Raw genomic sequence first — 18263 nt, 5'->3', positions numbered from 1 at the left:
CGAGGATTCGGCAGTAAAAATATTAATAAAAACAGTGGTTGAAATAGGTTCTACCGAGATTTGAACTCGGATCGCAGGATTCAAAGTCCTGAGTGCTAACCATTACACCATAGAACCGCTTAATGATGAATCCTGTCTTCGGAACCACCAAATGAATGAAATATTTTCACACAACTTTCAACTATCAATTCTTTCAACTGTCCATAAGTGAATTTGAGTTTTCAATGTATGATTAGGGATTGAATGTATTTTTCTAATTTTCATAGCGGCTGTGAATAGTAGAAGCTATCAAAATATGCCGTTCTCGGAAGATATGTGGATAGCTTCTGCTATTCATAGCCGCTATGAAAATTAGAAAAATACATTCAATCCATATATTTACATTAGAATAATTTATGAAAATAAAAATAATTGAAAGGTTATTATATTATGTTTTAAATTATGACACCCATATACGAAGAGAAACGAGATTAATGGAACAGCTGGATGACAAAGTCGTTCCACAACGTCAAATTTTCAAGCTTCCGCCTTCCAGTCGACTAGTTTTTGCAAATGACAAACGATAAACAAGAAACATAGTTAAAATCAGTTTGATTGATTTATTACAGTAATCCTTAGTTTATTCTGAACCAACAAACAACACATCAAAGAGTATACATCAAAATATTGTAGGGGACTATTTTTTATTGATATGAAGGTGGCGTGATGTTTGATATCAGCTGATCGATGCACGACAATCGTTGTATTCATAGTGTATTCATAGTGTTTTCATAGGGACATGTTTGTTTTCGTCAGTTGGTTGATGCATATAGTGACGAAATACTCAGAATGTTAATACATCCAAATTTGTTTACCATCTAAATGATAGAGTATACATTGAATCGAATTATGTCTAAATGATAATACGTGTATGGTTAAAAGAAACAAAAAATGAACTTTAAATACTTTTGTGTGTTAGAAAACATTTCAAAGAATAAGTATGAAAACATATTCAACTAGGATAGATACGTTTTTGAATCAGTAACTAGGCCGAAAAGGAAAACGTGAATCGATTTCCGTTGGTTGCATCATGTAAGAAGCCCGTGTAGCTCAGTCGGTAGAGCATCAGACTTTTAATCTGAGGGTCTAGGGTTCGAGTCCCTACATGGGCGTTTATGTTTTGAATTTTGATCTTCTCTTCAATGCCCATAGATATTTTGTTTCCATTAACATTTTTTGTGTTCATTTGGAAGAAAGCCCTTGTAGGAAGATATTCCTCCAAGCGTTAGAATGAGTATTTAAGAAACGATGAATATGAGCTTTCTGCAAACATTTCGGTCTCAGTCTTTTTTATCATCTGAAATTGTTTTAATTTATTTCGTCAAAAGTGTAAGTATTAGAATAATTTATAAGCATTACATCTTATAAAATAATTGAATGGATAAAAAGAGTGATTCAAAAATCATTTAAGGTTCTACCGAGATTTGAACTCGGATCGCAGGATTCAGAGTCCTGAGTGCTAACCATTACACCATAGAACCGCTTAGCGAAAGCTTGTTACAAGCTACCGTTATCATCAGACATTTGATCCTGAAAAGGTGATAGGTAATCGTTTTAAGCATTTCTTAAGTATCAAATGCGAGGATTCGGCAGTAAAAATATTAATAAAAACAGTGGTTGAAATAGGTTCTACCGAGATTTGAACTCGGATCGCAGGATTCAAAGTCCTGAGTGCTAACCATTACACCATAGAACCGCTTAATGATGAATCCTGTCTTCGGAACCACCAAATGAATGAAATATTTTCACACAACTTTCAACTATCAATTCTTTCAACTGTCCATAAGTGAATTTGAGTTTTCAATGTATGATTAGGGATTGAATGTATTTTTCTAATTTTCATAGCGGCTGTGAATAGTAGAAGCTATCAAAATATGCCGTTCTCGGAAGATATGTGGATAGCTTCTGCTATTCATAGCCGCTATGAAAATTAGAAAAATACATTCAATCCATATATTTACATTAGAATAATTTATGAAAATAAAAATAATTGAAAGGTTATTATATTATGTTTTAAATTATGACACCCATATACGAAGAGAAACGAGATTAATGGAACAGCTGGATGACAAAGTCGTTCCACAACGTCAAATTTTCAAGCTTCCGCCTTCCAGTCGACTAGTTTTTGCAAATGACAAACGATAAACAAGAAACATAGTTAAAATCAGTTTGATTGATTTATTACAGTAATCCTTAGTTTATTCTGAACAACAAACAACACATCAAAGAGTATACATTAAAATATTGTAGGGGACTATTTTTTATTGATATGAAGGTGGCGTGATGTTTGATATCAGCTGTACGATGCACGACAATCGTTGTATTCATAGTGTATTCATAGTGTTTTCATAGGGACATGTTTGTTTTCGTCAGTTGGTTGATGCATATAGTGACGAAATACTCAGAATGTTAATACATCCAAATTTGTTTACCATCTAAATGATAGAGTATACATTGAATCGAATTATGTCTAAATGATAATACGTGTATGGTTAAAAGAAACAAAAAATGAACTTTAAATACTTTTGTGTGTTAGAAAACATTTCAAAGAATAAGTATGAAAACATATTCAACTAGGATAGATACGTTTTTGAATCAGTAACTAGGCCGAAAAGGAAAACGTGAATCGATTTCCGTTGGTTGCATCATGTAAGAAGCCCGTGTAGCTCAGTCGGTAGAGCATCAGACTTTTAATCTGAGGGTCTAGGGTTCGAGTCCCTACATGGGCGTTTATGTTTTGAATTTTGATCTTCTCTTCAATGCCCATAGATATTTTGTTTCCATTAACATTTTTTGTGTTCATTTGGAAGAAAGCCCTTGTAGGAAGATATTCCTCCAAGCGTTAGAATGAGTATTTAAGAAACGATGAATATGAGCTTTCTGCAAACATTTCGGTCTCAGTCTTTTTTATCATCTGAAATTGTTTTAATTTATTTCGTCAAAAGTGTAAGTATTAGAATAATTTATAAGCATTACATCTTATAAAATAATTGAATGGATAAAAAGAGTGATTCAAAAATCATTTAAGGTTCTACCGAGATTTGAACTCGGATCGCAGGATTCAGAGTCCTGAGTGCTAACCATTACACCATAGAACCGCTTAGCGAAAGCTTGTTACAAGCTACCGTTATCATCAGACATTTGATCCTGAAAAGGTGATAGGTAATCGTTTTAAGCATTTCTTAAGTATCAAATGCGAGGATTCGGCAGTAAAAATATTAATAAAAACAGTGGTTGAAATAGGTTCTACCGAGATTTGAACTCGGATCGCAGGATTCAAAGTCCTGAGTGCTAACCATTACACCATAGAACCGCTTAATGATGAATCCTGTCTTCGGAACCACCAAATGAATGAAATATTTTCACACAACTTTCAACTATCAATTCTTTCAACTGTCCATAAGTGAATTTGAGTTTTCAATGTATGATTAGGGATTGAATGTATTTTTCTAATTTTCATAGCGGCTGTGAATAGTAGAAGCTATCAAAATATGCCGTTCTCGGAAGATATGTGGATAGCTTCTGCTATTCATAGCCGCTATGAAAATTAGAAAAATACATTCAATCCATATATTTACATTAGAATAATTTATGAAAATAAAAATAATTGAAAGGTTATTATATTATGTTTTAAATTATGACACCCATATACGAAGAGAAACGAGATTAATGGAACAGCTGGATGACAAAGTCGTTCCACAACGTCAAATTTTCAAGCTTCCGCCTTCCAGTCGACTAGTTTTTGCAAATGACAAACGATAAACAAGAAACATAGTTAAAATCAGTTTGATTGATTTATTACAGTAATCCTTAGTTTATTCTGAACCAACAAACAACACATCAAAGAGTATACATTAAAATATTGTAGGGGACTATTTTTTATTGATATGAAGGTGGCGTGATGTTTGATATCAGCTGTACGATGCACGACAATCGTTGTATTCATAGTGTATTCATAGTGTTTTCATAGGGACATGTTTGTTTTCGTCAGTTGGTTGATGCATATAGTGACGAAATACTCAGAATGTTAATACATCCAAATTTGTTTACCATCTAAATGATAGAGTATACATTGAATCGAATCATGTCTAAATGATAATACGTGTATGGTTAAAAGAAACAAAAAATGAACTTTAAATACTTTTGTGTGTTAGAAAACATTTCAAAGAATAAGTATGAAAACATATTCAACTAGGATAGATACGTTTTTGAATCAGTAACTAGGCCGAAAAGGAAAACGTGAATCGATTTCCGTTGGTTGCATCATGTAAGAAGCCCGTGTAGCTCAGTCGGTAGAGCATCAGACTTTTAATCTGAGGGTCTAGGGTTCGAGTCCCTACATGGGCGTTTATGTTTTGAATTTTGATCTTCTCTTCAATGCCCATAGATATTTTGTTTCCATTAACATTTTTTGTGTTCATTTGGAAGAAAGCCCTTGTAGGAAGATATTCCTCCAAGCGTTAGAATGAGTATTTAAGAAACGATGAATATGAGCTTTCTGCAAACATTTCGGTCTCAGTCTTTTTTATCATCTGAAATTGTTTTAATTTATTTCGTCAAAAGTGTAAGTATTAGAATAATTTATAAGCATTACATCTTATAAAATAATTGAATGGATAAAAAGAGTGATTCAAAAATCATTTAAGGTTCTACCGAGATTTGAACTCGGATCGCAGGATTCAGAGTCCTGAGTGCTAACCATTACACCATAGAACCGCTTAGCGAAAGCTTGTTACAAGCTACCGTTATCATCAGACATTTGATCCTGAAAAGGTGATAGGTAATCGTTTTAAGCATTTCTTAAGTATCAAATGCGAGGATTCGGCAGTAAAAATATTAATAAAAACAGTGGTTGAAATAGGTTCTACCGAGATTTGAACTCGGATCGCAGGATTCAAAGTCCTGAGTGCTAACCATTACACCATAGAACCGCTTAATGATGAATCCTGTCTTCGGAACCACCAAATGAATGAAATATTTTCACACAACTTTCAACTATCAATTCTTTCAACTGTCCATAAGTGAATTTGAGTTTTCAATGTATGATTAGGGATTGAATGTATTTTTCTAATTTTCATAGCGGCTGTGAATAGTAGAAGCTATCAAAATATGCCGTTCTCGGAAGATATGTGGATAGCTTCTGCTATTCATAGCCGCTATGAAAATTAGAAAAATACATTCAATCCATATATTTACATTAGAATAATTTATGAAAATAAAAATAATTGAAAGGTTATTATATTATGTTTTAAATTATGACACCCATATACGAAGAGAAACGAGATTAATGGAACAGCTGGATGACAAAGTCGTTCCACAACGTCAAATTTTCAAGCTTCCGCCTTCCAGTCGACTAGTTTTTGCAAATGACAAACGATAAACAAGAAACATAGTTAAAATCAGTTTGATTGATTTATTACGGTAATCCTTAGTTTTTTCTGAACCAACAAACAACACATCAAAGAGTATACATCAAAATATTGTAGGGGACTATTTTTTATTGATATGAAGGTGGCGTGATGTTTGATATCAGCTGTACGATGCACGACAATCGTTGTATTCATAGTGTATTCATAGTGTTTTCATAGGGACATGTTTGTTTTCGTCAGTTGGTTGATGCATATAGTGACGAAATACTCAGAATGTTAATACATCCAAATTTGTTTACCATCTAAATGATAGAGTATACATTGAATCGAATTATGTCTAAATGATAATACGTGTATGGTTAAAAGAAACAAAAAATGAACTTTAAATACTTTTGTGTGTTAGAAAACATTTCAAAGAATAAGTATGAAAACATATTCAACTAGGATAGATACGTTTTTGAATCAGTAACTAGGCCGAAAAGGAAAACGTGAATCGATTTCCGTTGGTTGCATCATGTAAGAAGCCCGTGTAGCTCAGTCGGTAGAGCATCAGACTTTTAATCTGAGGGTCTAGGGTTCGAGTCCCTACATGGGCGTTTATGTTTTGAATTTTGATCTTCTCTTCAATGCCCATAGATATTTTGTTTCCATTAACATTTTTTGTGTTCATTTGGAAGAAAGCCCTTGTAGGAAGATATTCCTCCAAGCGTTAGAATGAGTATTTAAGAAACGATGAATATGAGCTTTCTGCAAACATTTCGGTCTCAGTCTTTTTTATCATCTGAAATTGTTTTAATTTATTTCGTCAAAAGTGTAAGTATTAGAATAATTTATAAGCATTACATCTTATAAAATAATTGAATGGATAAAAAGAGTGATTCAAAAATCATTTAAGGTTCTACCGAGATTTGAACTCGGATCGCAGGATTCAGAGTCCTGAGTGCTAACCATTACACCATAGAACCGCTTAGCGAAAGCTTGTTACAAGCTACCGTTATCATCAGACATTTGATCCTGAAAAGGTGATAGGTAATCGTTTTAAGCATTTCTTAAGTATCAAATGCGAGGATTCGGCAGTAAAAATATTAATAAAAACAGTGGTTGAAATAGGTTCTACCGAGATTTGAACTCGGATCGCAGGATTCAAAGTCCTGAGTGCTAACCATTACACCATAGAACCGCTTAATGATGAATCCTGTCTTCGGAACCACCAAATGAATGAAATATTTTCACACAACTTTCAACTATCAATTCTTTCAACTGTCCATAAGTGAATTTGAGTTTTCAATGTATGATTAGGGATTGAATGTATTTTTCTAATTTTCATAGCGGCTGTGAATAGTAGAAGCTATCAAAATATGCCGTTCTCGGAAGATATGTGGATAGCTTCTGCTATTCATAGCCGCTATGAAAATTAGAAAAATACATTCAATCCATATATTTACATTAGAATAATTTATGAAAATAAAAATAATTGAAAGGTTATTATATTATGTTTTAAATTATGACACCCATATACGAAGAGAAACGAGATTAATGGAACAGCTGGATGACAAAGTCGTTCCACAACGTCAAATTTTCAAGCTTCCGCCTTCCAGTCGACTAGTTTTTGCAAATGACAAACGATAAACAAGAAACATAGTTAAAATCAGTTTGATTGATTTATTACAGTAATCCTTAGTTTATTCTGAATCAACAAACAACACATCAAAGAGTATACATTAAAATATTGTAGGGGACTATTTTTTATTGATATGAAGGTGGCGCGTGATGTTTGATATCAGCTGTACGATGCACGACAATCGTTGTATTCATAGTGTATTCATAGTGTTTTCATAGGGACATGTTTGTTTTCGTCAGTTGGTTGATGCATATAGTGACGAAATACTCAGAATGTTAATACATCCAAATTTGTTTACCATCTAAATGATAGAGTATACATTGAATCGAATTATGTCTAAATGATAATACGTGTATGGTTAAAAGAAACAAAAAATGAACTTTAAATACTTTTGTGTGTTAGAAAACATTTCAAAGAATAAGTATGAAAACATATTCAACTAGGATAGATACGTTTTTGAATCAGTAACTAGGCCGAAAAGGAAAACGTGAATCGATTTCCGTTGGTTGCATCATGTAAGAAGCCCGTGTAGCTCAGTCGGTAGAGCATCAGACTTTTAATCTGAGGGTCTAGGGTTCGAGTCCCTACATGGGCGTTTATGTTTTGAATTTTGATCTTCTCTTCAATGCCCATAGATATTTTGTTTCCATTAACATTTTTTGTGTTCATTTGGAAGAAAGCCCTTGTAGGAAGATATTCCTCCAAGCGTTAGAATGAGTATTTAAGAAACGATGAATATGAGCTTTCTGCAAACATTTCGGTCTCAGTCAGTCTTTTTTATCATCTGAAATTGTTTTAATTTATTTCGTCAAAAGTGTAAGTATTAGAATAATTTATAAGCATTACATCTTATAAAATAATTGAATGGATAAAAAGAGTGATTCAAAAATCATTTAAGGTTCTACCGAGATTTGAACTCGGATCGCAGGATTCAGAGTCCTGAGTGCTAACCATTACACCATAGAACCGCTTAGCGAAAGCTTGTTACAAGCTACCGTTATCATCAGACATTTGATCCTGAAAAGGTGATAGGTAATCGTTTTAAGCATTTCTTAAGTATCAAATGCGAGGATTCGGCAGTAAAAATATTAATAAAAACAGTGGTTGAAATAGGTTCTACCGAGATTTGAACTCGGATCGCAGGATTCAAAGTCCTGAGTGCTAACCATTACACCATAGAACCGCTTAATGATGAATCCTGTCTTCGGAACCACCAAATGAATGAAATATTTTCACACAACTTTCAACTATCAATTCTTTCAACTGTCCATAAGTGAATTTGAGTTTTCAATGTATGATTAGGGATTGAATGTATTTTTCTAATTTTCATAGCGGCTGTGAATAGTAGAAGCTATCAAAATATGCCGTTCTCGGAAGATATGTGGATAGCTTCTGCTATTCATAGCCGCTATGAAAATTAGAAAAATACATTCAATCCATATATTTACATTAGAATAATTTATGAAAATAAAAATAATTGAAAGGTTATTATATTATGTTTTAAATTATGACACCCATATACGAAGAGAAACGAGATTAATGGAACAGCTGGATGACAAAGTCGTTCCACAACGTCAAATTTTCAAGCTTCCGCCTTCCAGTCGACTAGTTTTTGCAAATGACAAACGATAAACAAGAAACATAGTTAAAATCAGTTTGATTGATTTATTACAGTAATCCTTAGTTTATTCTGAATCAACAAACAACACATCAAAGAGTATACATCAAAATATTGTAGGGGACTATTTTTTATTGATATGAAGGTGGCGTGATGTTTGATATCAGCTGTACGATGCACGACAATCGTTGTATTCATAGTGTATTCATAGTGTTTTCATAGGGACATGTTTGTTTTCGTCAGTTGGTTGATGCATATAGTGACGAAATACTCAGAATGTTAATACATCCAAATTTGTTTACCATCTAAATGATAGAGTATACATTGAATCGAATTATGTCTAAATGATAATACGTGTATGGTTAAAAGAAACAAAAAATGAACTTTAAATACTTTTGTGTGTTAGAAAACATTTCAAAGAATAAGTATGAAAACATATTCAACTAGGATAGATACGTTTTTGAATCAGTAACTAGGCCGAAAAGGAAAACGTGAATCGATTTCCGTTGGTTGCATCATGTAAGAAGCCCGTGTAGCTCAGTCGGTAGAGCATCAGACTTTTAATCTGAGGGTCTAGGGTTCGAGTCCCTACATGGGCGTTTATGTTTTGAATTTTGATCTTCTCTTCAATGCCCATAGATATTTTGTTTCCATTAACATTTTTTGTGTTCATTTGGAAGAAAGCCCTTGTAGGAAGATATTCCTCCAAGCGTTAGAATGAGTATTTAAGAAACGATGAATATGAGCTTTCTGCAAACATTTCGGTCTCAGTCTTTTTTATCATCTGAAATTGTTTTAATTTATTTCGTCAAAAGTGTAAGTATTAGAATAATTTATAAGCATTACATCTTATAAAATAATTGAATGGATAAAAAGAGTGATTCAAAAAATCATTTAAGGTTCTACCGAGATTTGAACTCGGATCGCAGGATTCAGAGTCCTGAGTGCTAACCATTACACCATAGAACCGCTTAGCGAAAGCTTGTTACAAGCTACCGTTATCATCAGACATTTGATCCTGAAAAGGTGATAGGTAATCGTTTTAAGCATTTCTTAAGTATCAAATGCGAGGATTCGGCAGTAAAAATATTAATAAAAACAGTGGTTGAAATAGGTTCTACCGAGATTTGAACTCGGATCGCAGGATTCAAAGTCCTGAGTGCTAACCATTACACCATAGAACCGCTTAATGATGAATCCTGTCTTCGGAACCACCAAATGAATGAAATATTTTCACACAACTTTCAACTATCAATTCTTTCAACTGTCCATAAGTGAATTTGAGTTTTCAATGTATGATTAGGGATTGAATGTATTTTTCTAATTTTCATAGCGGCTGTGAATAGTAGAAGCTATCAAAATATGCCGTTCTCGGAAGATATGTGGATAGCTTCTGCTATTCATAGCCGCTATGAAAATTAGAAAAATACATTCAATCCATATATTTACATTAGAATAATTTATGAAAATAAAAATAATTGAAAGGTTATTATATTATGTTTTAAATTATGACACCCATATACGAAGAGAAACGAGATTAATGGAACAGCTGGATGACAAAGTCGTTCCACAACGTCAAATTTTCAAGCTTCCGCCTTCCAGTCGACTAGTTTTTGCAAATGACAAACGATAAACAAGAAACATAGTTAAAATCAGTTTGATTGATTTATTACAGTAATCCTTAGTTTTTTTCTGAACCAACAAACAACACATCAAAGAGTATACATTAAAATATTGTAGGGGACTATTTTTTATTGATATGAAGGTGGCGTGATGTTTGATATCAGCTGACGATGCACGACAATCGTTGTATTCATAGTGTATTCATAGTGTTTTCATAGGGACATGTTTGTTTTCGTCAGTTGGTTGATGCATATAGTGACGAAATACTCAGAATGTTAATACATCCAAATTTGTTTACCATCTAAATGATAGAGTATACATTGAATCGAATTATGTCTAAATGATAATACGTGTATGGTTAAAAGAAACAAAAAATGAACTTTAAATACTTTTGTGTGTTAGAAAACATTTCAAAGAATAAGTATGAAAACATATTCAACTAGGATAAATACGTTTTTGAATCAGTAACTAGGCCGAAAAGGAAAACGTGAATCGATTTCCGTTGGTTGCATCATGTAAGAAGCCCGTGTAGCTCAGTCGGTAGAGCATCAGACTTTTAATCTGAGGGTCTAGGGTTCGAGTCCCTACATGGGCGTTTATGTTTTGAATTTTGATCTTCTCTTCAATGCCCATAGATATTTTGTTTCCATTAACATTTTTTGTGTTCATTTGGAAGAAAGCCTTGTAGGAAGATATTCCTCCAAGCGTTAGAATGAGTATTTAAGAAACGATGAATATGAGCTTTCTGCAAACATTTCGGTCTCAGTCTTTTTTTATCATCTGAAATTGTTTTAATTTATTTTCGTCAAAAGTGTAAGTATTAGAATAATTTATAAGCATTACATCTTATAAAATAATTGAATGGATAAAAAGAGTGATTCAAAAATCATTTAAGGTTCTACCGAGATTTGAACTCGGATCGCAGGATTCAGAGTCCTGAGTGCTAACCATTACACCATAGAACCGCTTAGCGAAAGCTTGTTACAAGCTACCGTTATCATCAGACATTTGATCCTGAAAAGGTGATAGGTAATCGTTTTAAGCATTTTCTTAAGTATCAAATGCGAGGATTCGGCAGTAAAAATATTAATAAAAACAGTGGTTGAAATAGGTTCTACCGAGATTTGAACTCGGATCGCAGGATTTCAAAGTCCTGAGTGCTAACCATTACACCATAGAAACCGCTTAATGAATGAATCCTGTCTTCGGAACCACCAAATGAATGAAATATTTTCACACAACTTTCAACTATCAATTCTTTTCAACTGTCCATAAGTGAATTTGAGTTTTCAATGTATGATTAGGGATTGAATGTATTTTTCTAATTTTCATAGCGGCTGTGAATAGTAAGAAGCTATCAAAATATGCCGTTCTCGGAAGATATGTGGATAGCTTCTGCTATTCATAGCCGCTATGAAAAATAGAAAAATACATTCAATCCCATATATTTACATTAGAATAATTTATGAAAATAAAAATAATTGAAAGGTTTATTATATTATGTTTTTAATTATGACACCCATATACGAAGAGAAAACGAGATTTAATGGAACATCTGGATGACAAAGTCGTTCCACAACGTCAAATTTCAAGCTTCCGCCTTCCAGTCGACTAGTTTTTGCAAATGACAAACGATAAACAAGAAACATAGTTAAAATCAGTTTGATTTTATTACAGTAATCTCCTTAGTTTATCTGAACCAACAAACAACACATCAAAGAGTATACATCAAAATATTGTAGGGGACTATTTTTATTGATATGAAGGTGGCGTGAGTTTGTATATAGCCCGCAACAATTTCGATGCAACGACAATCGTTGTATTCATAGTGTATTCATAGTGTTTTCATAGGACATGTTTGTTTTCGTCAGTTGGTTGATGCATATAGTGACGAAATACTCAGAATGTTAATACATCCAAATTTGTTTACCATCTAAATGATAGAGTATACATTGAATCGAATTATGTCTAAATGATAATACGTGTATGGTTAAAAGAAACAAAAAATGAACTTTAAATACTTTTGTGTGTTAGAAAACATTTCAAAGAATAAGTATGAAAACATATTCAACTAGGATAAATACGTTTTTGAATCAGTAACTAGGCCGAAAAGGAAAACGTGAATCGATTTCCGTTGGTTGCATCATGTAAGAAGCCCGTGTAGCTCAGTCGGTAGAGCATCAGACTTTTAATCTGAGGGTCTAGGGTTCGAGTCCCTACATGGGCGTTTATGTTTTGAATTTTGATCTTCTCTTCAATGCCCATAGATATTTTGTTTCCATTAACATTTTTTGTGTTCATTTGGAAGAAAGCCCTTGTAGGATATTCCTCCAAGCGTTAGAATGAGTATTTAAGAAACGATGAATATGAGCTTTCTGCAAACATTTCGGTCTCAGTCTTTTTTATCATCTGAAATTGTTTTAATTTATTTTGTCAAAAGTGTAAGTATTAGAATAATTTATAAGCATTACATCTTATAAAATAATTGAATGGATAAAAAGAGTGATTCAAAAATCATTTAAGGTTCTACCGAGATTTGAACTCGGATCGCAGGATTCAGAGTCCTGAGTGCTAACCATTACACCATAGAACCGCTTAGCGAAAGCTTGTTACAAGCTACCGTTATCATCAGACATTTGATCCTGAAAAGGTGATAGGTAATCGTTTTAAAGCATTTCTTAAGTATCAAATGCGAGGATTCGGCAGTAAAAATATTAATAAAAAACAGTGGTTGAAATAGGTTCTACCGAGATTTGAACTCGGATCGCAGGATTCAAAGTCCTGAGTGCTAACCATTACACCATAGAACCGCTTAATGATGAATCCTGTCTTCGGAACCACCAAATGAATGAAATATTTTCACACAACTTTCAACTATCAATTCTTTCAACTGTCCATAAGTGAATTTGAGTTTTCAATGTATGATTAGGGATTGAATGTATTTTTCTAATTTTCATAGCGGCTGTGAATAGTAGAAGCTATCAAAATATGCCGTTCTCGGAAGATATGTGGATAGCTTCTGCTATTCATAGCCGCTATGAAAATTAGAAAAATACATTCAATCCATATATTTACATTAGAATAATTTATGAAAATAAAAATAATTGAAAGGTTATTATATTATGTTTTAAATTATGACACCCATATACGAAGAGAAACGAGATTAATGGAACAGCTGGATGACAAAGTCGTTCCACAACGTCAAATTTTCAAGCTTCTTCCGCCTTCCAGTCGACTAGTTTTTGCAAATGACAAACGATAAACAAGAAACATAGTTAAAAAATCAGTTTGATTGATTTATTACAGTAATCCTTAGTTTATTCTGAATCAACAAACAACACATCAAAGAGTATACATTAAAATATTGTAGGGGACTATTTTTTATTGATATGAAGGTGGCGTGATGTTTGATATCAGCTGATCGATGCACGACAATCGTTGTATTCATAGTGTATTCATAGTGTTTTCATAGGGACATGTTTGTTTTCGTCAGTTGGTTGATGCATATAGTGACGAAATACTCAGAATGTTAATACATCCAAATTTGTTTACCATCTAAATGATAGAGTATACATTGAATCGAATTATGTCTAAATGATAATACGTGTATGGTTAAAAGAAACAAAAAATGAACTTTAAATACTTTTGTGTGTTAGAAAACATTTCAAAGAATAAGTATGAAAACATATTCAACTAGGATAAATACGTTTTTGAATCAGTAACTAGGCCGAAAAGGAAAACGTGAATCGATTTCCGTTGGTTGCATCATGTAAGAAGCCCGTGTAGCTCAGTCGGTAGAGCATCAGACTTTTAATCTGAGGGTCTAGGGTTCGAGTCCCTACATGGGCGTTTATGTTTTGAATTTTGATCTTCTCTTCAATGCCCATAGATATTTTGTTTCCATTAACATTTTTTGTGTTCATTTGGAAGAAAGCCCTTGTAGGAAGATATTCCTCCAAGCGTTAGAATGAGTATTTAAGAAACGATGAATATGAGCTTTCTGCAAACATTTCGGTCTCAGTCTTTTTTATCATCTGAAATTGTTTTTAATTTATTTCGTCAAAAGTGTAAGTATTAGAATAATTTATAAGCATTACATCTTATAAAATAATTGAATGGATAAAAAGAGTGATTCAAAAATCATTTAAGGTTCTACCGAGATTTGAACTCGGATCGCAGGATTCAGAGTCCTGAGTGCTAACCATTACACCATAGAACCGCTTAGCGAAAGCTTGTTACAAGCTACCGTTATCATCAGACATTTGATCCTGAAAAGGTGATAGGTAATCGTTTTAAGCATTTCTTAAGTATCAAATGCGAGGATTCGGCAGTAAAAATATTAATAAAAACAGTGGTTGAAATAGGTTTCTACCGAGATTTGAACTCGGATCGCAGGATTCAAAGTCCTGAGTGCTAACCATTACACCATAGAACCGCTTAATGATGAATCCTGTCTTCGGAACCACCAAATGAATGAAATATTTTCACACAACTTTCAACTATCAATTCTTTCAACTGTCCATAAGTGAATTTGAGTTTTCAATGTATGATTAGGGATTGAATGTATTTTTCTAATTTTCATAGCGGCTGTGAATAGTAGAAGCTATCAAAATATGCCGTTCTCGGAAGATATGTGGATAGCTTCTGCTATTCATAGCCGCTATGAAAGTTCGAAAAATACATTCAACCCATATATTTACATTAGAATAATTTATGAAAATTAAAAAAAAATATTGAAAGGTTATTATATTATGTTTTAAATTATGACACCCATATACGAAGAGAAACGAGATTAATGGAACAGCTGGATGACAAAGTCGTTCCACAACGTCAAATTTTCAAGCTTCCGCCTTCCAGTCGACTAGTTTTTGCAAATGACAAACGATAAACAAGAAACATAGTTAAAATCAGTTTGATTGATTTATTACAGTAATCCTTAGTTTATTCTGAATCAACAAACAACACATCAAAGAGTATACATTAAAATATTGTAGGGGACTATTTTTTATTGATATGAAGGTGGCGTGATGTTTGATATCAGCTGATCGATGCACGACAATCGTTGTATTCATAGTGTATTCATAGTGTTTTCATAGGGACATGTTTGTTTTCGTCAGTTGGTTGATGCATATAGTGACGAAATACTCAGAGAATGTTAATACATCCAAATTTGTTTACCATCTAAATGATAGAGTATACATTGAATCGAATTATGTCTAAATGATAATACGTGTATGGTTAAAAGAAACAAAAAATGAACTTTAAATACTTTTGTGTGTTAGAAAACATTTCAAAGAATAAGTATGAAAACATATTCAACTAGGATAAATACGTTTTTGAATCAGTAACTAGGCCGAAAAGGAAAACGTGAATCGATTTCCGTTGGTTGCATCATGTAAGAAGCCCGTGTAGCTCAGTCGGTAGAGCATCAGACTTTTAATCTGAGGGTCTAGGGTTCGAGTCCCTACATGGGCGTTTATGTTTTGAATTTTGATCTTCTCTTCAATGCCCATAGATATTTTGTTTCCATTAACATTTTTTGTGTTCATTTGGAAGAAAGCCCTTGTAGGAAGATATTCCTCCAAGCGTTAGAATGAGTATTTAAGAAACGATGAATATGAGCTTTCTGCAAACATTTCGGTCTCAGTCTTTTTTATCATCTGAAATTGTTTTAATTTATTTTTGTCAAAAGTGTAAGTATTAGAATAATTTATAAGCATTACATCTTATAAAATAATTGAATGGATAAAAAGAGTGATTCAAAAATCATTTAAGGTTCTACCGAGATTTGAACTCGGATCGCAGGATTCAGAGTCCTGAGTGCTAACCATTACACCATAGAACCGCTTAGCGAAAGCTTGTTACAAGCTACCGTTTATCATCAGACATTTGATCCTGAAAAGGTGATAGGTAATCGTTTTAAGCATTTCTTAAGTATCAAATGCGAGGATTCGGCAGTAAAAATATTATAAAAACAGTGGTTGAAATAGGTTCTACCGAGATTTGAACTCGGATCGCAGGATTCAAAGTCCTGAGTGCTAACCATTACACCATAGAACCGCTTAATGATGAATCCTGTCTTCGGAACCACCAAATGAATGAAATATTTTCACACAACTTTCAACTATCAATTCTTTCAACTGTCCATAAGTGAATTTGAGTTTTCAATGTATGATTAGGGATTGAATGTATTTTTTCTAATTTTCATAGCGGCTGTGAATAGTAGAAGCTATCAAAATATGCCGTTCTCGGAAGATATGTGGATAGCTTCTGCTATTCATAGCCGCTATGAAAATTAGAAAAATACATTCAATCCATTTATTTACATTAGAATAATTTATGAAAATAAAAATAATTGAAAGGTTATTATATTATGTTTTAAATTATGACACCCATATACGAAGAGAAACGAGATTAATGGAACAGCTGGATGACAAAGTCGTTCCACAACGTCAAATTTCAAGCTTCCGCCTTCCAGTCGACTAGTTTTTGCAAATGACAAACGATAAACAAGAAACATAGTTAAAATCAGTTTGATTGATTTATTACAGTAATCCTTAGTTTATTCTGAATCAACAAACAACACATCAAAGAGTAATACATTAAAATATTGTAGGGGGACTATTTTTTATTGATATGAAGGTGGCGTGATGTTTGATATCAGCTGATCGATGCACGACAATCGTTGTATTCATAGTGTATTCATAGTGTTTTCATAGGGACATGTTTGTTTTCGTCAGTTTGGTTGATGCATATAGTGACGAAATACTCAGAATGTTAATACATCCAAATTTGTTTACCATCTAAATGATAGAGTATACATTGAATCGAATTATGTCTAAAATGATAATACGTGTAATGGTTAAAAGAAACAAAAAATGAACTTTAAATACTTTTGTGTGTTAGAAAACATTTCAAAGAATAAGTATGAAAACATATTCAACTAGGATAAATACGTTTTTGAATCAGTAACTAGGCCGAAAAGGAAAACGTGAATCGATTTCCGTTGGTTGCATCATGTAAGAAGCCCGTGTAGCTCAGTCGGTAGAGCATCAGACTTTTAATCTGAGGGTCTAGGGTTCGAGTCCCTACATGGGCGTTTATGTTTTGAATTTTGATCTTCTCTTCAATGCCCATAGATATTTTGTTTCCATTAACATTTTTTTGTGTTCATTTGGAAGAAAGCCCTTGTAGGAAGATATTCCTCCAAGCGTTAGAATGAGTATTTAAGAAACGATGAATATGAGCTTTCTGCAAACATTTCGGTCTCAGTCTTTTTTATCATCTGAAATTGTTTTAATTTATTTTGTCAAAAGTGTAAGTATTAGAATAATTTATAAGCATTACATCTTATAAAATAATTGAATGGATAAAAAGAGTGATTCAAAAATTATTTAAGGTTCTACCGAGATTTGAACTCGGATCGCAGGATTCAGAGTCCTGAGTGCTAACCATTACACCATAGAACCGCATAGCGAAAGCTTGTTACAAGCTACCGTTATCATCAGACATTTGATCCTGAAAAGGTGTTTTTCAATAGGTAATCGTTTTAAGCATTTCTTAAGTATCAAATGCGAGGATTCGGCAGTAAAAATATTAATAAAAACAGTGGTTGAAATAGGTTCTACCTAGATTTGAACTCGGATCGCAGGATTCAAAGTCCTGAGTGCTAACCATTACACCATAGAACCGCTTAATGATGAATCCTGTCTTCGGAACCACCAAATGAATGAAATATTTTCACAAACCATAAAATAGGGAAACTTGCTAGTGAATATAGTGTTACAAGGGGGTTTAGTAATAAGGAACAGGATATATAGCAAACTGCCAGGACAGTACGGCTGAAGCCAAGAACACTGTCATGTTATATGCAAAAGCCAATATAGATGGAGTGGATAACCCATTACTTATTGAGTCATGTTCTTCTGTCTCCATAATTTACATAGGTTTATTAGGAGTAGATAGTAAAATGTTAGCCGAAAGCAGACTGGTA

The 18263-nt window shown here is 33.2% G+C and overlaps 31 non-coding genes across 31 annotated transcripts; 11 read left to right on the top strand and 20 right to left on the bottom strand.

The window, feature by feature from the left end:
* Window positions 1-45: 45 nt before the first annotated feature.
* On the bottom strand, window positions 46-117 carry Trnaq-uug (transfer RNA glutamine (anticodon UUG)). The gene has a single exon. It is a non-coding gene; the product is annotated as a tRNA-Gln (tRNA).
* Window positions 118-1078: 961 nt separating this feature from the next.
* On the top strand, window positions 1079-1151 carry Trnak-uuu (transfer RNA lysine (anticodon UUU)). The gene has a single exon. It is a non-coding gene; the product is annotated as a tRNA-Lys (tRNA).
* Window positions 1152-1448: 297 nt separating this feature from the next.
* Trnaq-cug (transfer RNA glutamine (anticodon CUG)) lies at window positions 1449-1520 on the bottom strand. The gene has a single exon. It is a non-coding gene; the product is annotated as a tRNA-Gln (tRNA).
* A 143-nt stretch (window positions 1521-1663) lies between these two features.
* On the bottom strand, window positions 1664-1735 carry Trnaq-uug (transfer RNA glutamine (anticodon UUG)). The gene has a single exon. It is a non-coding gene; the product is annotated as a tRNA-Gln (tRNA).
* Window positions 1736-2695: 960 nt separating this feature from the next.
* Trnak-uuu (transfer RNA lysine (anticodon UUU)) lies at window positions 2696-2768 on the top strand. The gene has a single exon. It is a non-coding gene; the product is annotated as a tRNA-Lys (tRNA).
* Window positions 2769-3065: 297 nt separating this feature from the next.
* On the bottom strand, window positions 3066-3137 carry Trnaq-cug (transfer RNA glutamine (anticodon CUG)). Its single transcript has one exon. It is a non-coding gene; the product is annotated as a tRNA-Gln (tRNA).
* A 143-nt stretch (window positions 3138-3280) lies between these two features.
* Trnaq-uug (transfer RNA glutamine (anticodon UUG)) lies at window positions 3281-3352 on the bottom strand. Its single transcript has one exon. It is a non-coding gene; the product is annotated as a tRNA-Gln (tRNA).
* Window positions 3353-4313: 961 nt separating this feature from the next.
* Window positions 4314-4386, top strand: Trnak-uuu (transfer RNA lysine (anticodon UUU)). Its single transcript has one exon. It is a non-coding gene; the product is annotated as a tRNA-Lys (tRNA).
* Window positions 4387-4683: 297 nt separating this feature from the next.
* On the bottom strand, window positions 4684-4755 carry Trnaq-cug (transfer RNA glutamine (anticodon CUG)). The gene has a single exon. It is a non-coding gene; the product is annotated as a tRNA-Gln (tRNA).
* Window positions 4756-4898: 143 nt separating this feature from the next.
* Trnaq-uug (transfer RNA glutamine (anticodon UUG)) lies at window positions 4899-4970 on the bottom strand. The gene has a single exon. It is a non-coding gene; the product is annotated as a tRNA-Gln (tRNA).
* A 961-nt stretch (window positions 4971-5931) lies between these two features.
* Trnak-uuu (transfer RNA lysine (anticodon UUU)) lies at window positions 5932-6004 on the top strand. The gene has a single exon. It is a non-coding gene; the product is annotated as a tRNA-Lys (tRNA).
* A 297-nt stretch (window positions 6005-6301) lies between these two features.
* On the bottom strand, window positions 6302-6373 carry Trnaq-cug (transfer RNA glutamine (anticodon CUG)). Its single transcript has one exon. It is a non-coding gene; the product is annotated as a tRNA-Gln (tRNA).
* Window positions 6374-6516: 143 nt separating this feature from the next.
* Window positions 6517-6588, bottom strand: Trnaq-uug (transfer RNA glutamine (anticodon UUG)). The gene has a single exon. It is a non-coding gene; the product is annotated as a tRNA-Gln (tRNA).
* A 963-nt stretch (window positions 6589-7551) lies between these two features.
* On the top strand, window positions 7552-7624 carry Trnak-uuu (transfer RNA lysine (anticodon UUU)). Its single transcript has one exon. It is a non-coding gene; the product is annotated as a tRNA-Lys (tRNA).
* A 301-nt stretch (window positions 7625-7925) lies between these two features.
* Window positions 7926-7997, bottom strand: Trnaq-cug (transfer RNA glutamine (anticodon CUG)). The gene has a single exon. It is a non-coding gene; the product is annotated as a tRNA-Gln (tRNA).
* Window positions 7998-8140: 143 nt separating this feature from the next.
* Window positions 8141-8212, bottom strand: Trnaq-uug (transfer RNA glutamine (anticodon UUG)). The gene has a single exon. It is a non-coding gene; the product is annotated as a tRNA-Gln (tRNA).
* Window positions 8213-9173: 961 nt separating this feature from the next.
* On the top strand, window positions 9174-9246 carry Trnak-uuu (transfer RNA lysine (anticodon UUU)). The gene has a single exon. It is a non-coding gene; the product is annotated as a tRNA-Lys (tRNA).
* Window positions 9247-9544: 298 nt separating this feature from the next.
* Trnaq-cug (transfer RNA glutamine (anticodon CUG)) lies at window positions 9545-9616 on the bottom strand. The gene has a single exon. It is a non-coding gene; the product is annotated as a tRNA-Gln (tRNA).
* Window positions 9617-9759: 143 nt separating this feature from the next.
* Window positions 9760-9831, bottom strand: Trnaq-uug (transfer RNA glutamine (anticodon UUG)). Its single transcript has one exon. It is a non-coding gene; the product is annotated as a tRNA-Gln (tRNA).
* A 961-nt stretch (window positions 9832-10792) lies between these two features.
* On the top strand, window positions 10793-10865 carry Trnak-uuu (transfer RNA lysine (anticodon UUU)). The gene has a single exon. It is a non-coding gene; the product is annotated as a tRNA-Lys (tRNA).
* A 298-nt stretch (window positions 10866-11163) lies between these two features.
* On the bottom strand, window positions 11164-11235 carry Trnaq-cug (transfer RNA glutamine (anticodon CUG)). Its single transcript has one exon. It is a non-coding gene; the product is annotated as a tRNA-Gln (tRNA).
* Window positions 11236-12424: 1189 nt separating this feature from the next.
* Window positions 12425-12497, top strand: Trnak-uuu (transfer RNA lysine (anticodon UUU)). Its single transcript has one exon. It is a non-coding gene; the product is annotated as a tRNA-Lys (tRNA).
* Window positions 12498-12791: 294 nt separating this feature from the next.
* Window positions 12792-12863, bottom strand: Trnaq-cug (transfer RNA glutamine (anticodon CUG)). Its single transcript has one exon. It is a non-coding gene; the product is annotated as a tRNA-Gln (tRNA).
* A 145-nt stretch (window positions 12864-13008) lies between these two features.
* Trnaq-uug (transfer RNA glutamine (anticodon UUG)) lies at window positions 13009-13080 on the bottom strand. The gene has a single exon. It is a non-coding gene; the product is annotated as a tRNA-Gln (tRNA).
* Window positions 13081-14046: 966 nt separating this feature from the next.
* Trnak-uuu (transfer RNA lysine (anticodon UUU)) lies at window positions 14047-14119 on the top strand. The gene has a single exon. It is a non-coding gene; the product is annotated as a tRNA-Lys (tRNA).
* Window positions 14120-14417: 298 nt separating this feature from the next.
* On the bottom strand, window positions 14418-14489 carry Trnaq-cug (transfer RNA glutamine (anticodon CUG)). The gene has a single exon. It is a non-coding gene; the product is annotated as a tRNA-Gln (tRNA).
* A 1183-nt stretch (window positions 14490-15672) lies between these two features.
* On the top strand, window positions 15673-15745 carry Trnak-uuu (transfer RNA lysine (anticodon UUU)). Its single transcript has one exon. It is a non-coding gene; the product is annotated as a tRNA-Lys (tRNA).
* Window positions 15746-16043: 298 nt separating this feature from the next.
* Trnaq-cug (transfer RNA glutamine (anticodon CUG)) lies at window positions 16044-16115 on the bottom strand. The gene has a single exon. It is a non-coding gene; the product is annotated as a tRNA-Gln (tRNA).
* A 143-nt stretch (window positions 16116-16258) lies between these two features.
* Trnaq-uug (transfer RNA glutamine (anticodon UUG)) lies at window positions 16259-16330 on the bottom strand. The gene has a single exon. It is a non-coding gene; the product is annotated as a tRNA-Gln (tRNA).
* A 966-nt stretch (window positions 16331-17296) lies between these two features.
* Trnak-uuu (transfer RNA lysine (anticodon UUU)) lies at window positions 17297-17369 on the top strand. The gene has a single exon. It is a non-coding gene; the product is annotated as a tRNA-Lys (tRNA).
* A 298-nt stretch (window positions 17370-17667) lies between these two features.
* Trnaq-cug (transfer RNA glutamine (anticodon CUG)) lies at window positions 17668-17739 on the bottom strand. Its single transcript has one exon. It is a non-coding gene; the product is annotated as a tRNA-Gln (tRNA).
* Between the last annotated feature and the right edge of the window lie 524 nt (window positions 17740-18263).

This window comes from Argopecten irradians, unplaced genomic scaffold (assembly GCF_041381155.1).
Source record: "Argopecten irradians isolate NY unplaced genomic scaffold, Ai_NY scaffold_0608, whole genome shotgun sequence".
Taxonomy (NCBI): domain Eukaryota; kingdom Metazoa; phylum Mollusca; class Bivalvia; order Pectinida; family Pectinidae; genus Argopecten; species Argopecten irradians.
The sequence above is the reverse complement of the archived record's forward strand: the minus strand, read 5'-3'. Positions and strand labels throughout refer to the sequence as shown.